We start from the raw sequence: 1,847 nt of genomic DNA, 5'->3' as shown, positions 1-1,847 counted from the left end.
GGTATCGAGGATCAACAAAATCGCTAAATAGACAATAAGTATACAATTTTTAACATTTAAAAATACAGGTGATTTATTTTCTCCACATAAATACCAATTTGAAATGGAACTATATTATTTTTAGAACAAATATTGAAATATCCGTATTAATATTTTTAAATTTTAATACAATAATACATTGATAACCGTATTGGCAAATGTGAAATGACAATGACTGGTTTCTCTATCTATTTTTTAAAATGTTTTTTTTTTACACAGGTTATTTTAATTTTTAAGCGTAAATAAAATTTTTTAATTTTCCGAAAACTTCGGTTTTTTTCGGAAATGTATTATTTCAATATTCTCCAATTTTTCCACGTTTTCCGAGGCTCTGGGAAAAAAACCGTTTTTTTCCGAAATTTTCCGGCATTTTGATCCCTATTGTTTATTATACATATATTTTCAAACAACTTTTAAGTTTAAGTTATTTTAAGTAGGTACATAAAATATATTTGTTACATAAATAAAGCAACAACACAATTTAAAAAGGACTTCTTACAGTTATATATTTTGTTCCATTTGATACAATATTTAAAGTATTTGTTACATGAGAAAGGAGTGAATCTTGAAATACATAATGAATATTATTGGTTTCTGGTAATGTTATTTCATAACAGTAATAATGTTCATCAAAGCCGATTGTTGTTAAAATGTTGCACTCAAAAATTACCCTGTCTTGCGCATAAAGAAAAACATTGTTTACAATCGCAAATTGAGGATTATTATCATTTAAAATGTCTAATGTTAATATAGTTTTAGGTTTGTAACGAGTTCCTCCCACTTCAGCCCAATTTACTCGAAATAATGATTCCTCTATATTCAGATTTAGTTTATTTTGAATTTGATGCTGTTTTATAGAGTCCAATTCTGTTTGAGGTCCTAATTTTATTTTATTACATAATTTACCATTCATAAATGTTTCATTCAACTTAAGTTGGTGTTTGACTGCCAAAGTCTTGCAAATATTACGCCTATTGAATGAAGACCTGGCCGAAATTGTTGATACTTTATGTTTTGATTTATATCTCATAGACCATAGGTGAATTACGGGTCCATATTTTTTAATAAAAGAGTGATAGTGTGTTAAAAAATGAAATTTTGCTTTTAAACGGTTTTTACTATACTTTAAATAAATATCATTCATTTCAGCAACTAAGGTCTGAAGCATTGAACAACTGTCTAATTCAAGTGATGTTGATAATATAACATCCATAACCCTCCGCATAGCAATATTTAGACCCCAAACTGGTTCTTCTGAGGGTACAAAATCACCAAATAGTAACCCAAAGTACCTAATTAATGTCAATATTTCGGATGCAGATTGTCTAATATTTCCTTGTTTAATATAATCTTCAGTTAGTGCACACGGCTTATTGTTTTCAGGTCCATAGTCAAAGCAAAATAGTCTGTCATACAATACTTGTAGCGTAAAAAGCTTTAATTCCTTAATATAGTATTTTAAAATAAAACTCATAATATACTTAGAACACCCTTCCAGCATGTCATGCATGACATCTACTCTTAATTGATCAAACAAATTAAAATTATTCACACTAAACTAAATACACTCTTCTTTTACACCAGTAGCAGACACATCATTCTGTAATAATTGAGCATAATACTGTTCAGTATGTCTTAATAAACTCTGATCTTCATAACATTGAACCCACATATGTTCTTTTCTCATTGTACACATTCTACACGGAAAGTTTGAGGAGAAGCTCTCAGTAAAACCTGTGATGGAATGCAATCCTAAGTTGTCACCTAAAATAAGCCCCAACTCAAAATATAATTTACCTTTATAATCT

Source organism: Acyrthosiphon pisum, unplaced genomic scaffold (assembly GCF_005508785.2).
Source record: "Acyrthosiphon pisum isolate AL4f unplaced genomic scaffold, pea_aphid_22Mar2018_4r6ur Scaffold_21498;HRSCAF=24125, whole genome shotgun sequence".
Lineage (NCBI taxonomy): Eukaryota > Metazoa > Arthropoda > Insecta > Hemiptera > Aphididae > Acyrthosiphon > Acyrthosiphon pisum.
The sequence above is the reverse complement of the archived record's forward strand: the minus strand, read 5'-3'. Positions refer to the sequence as shown.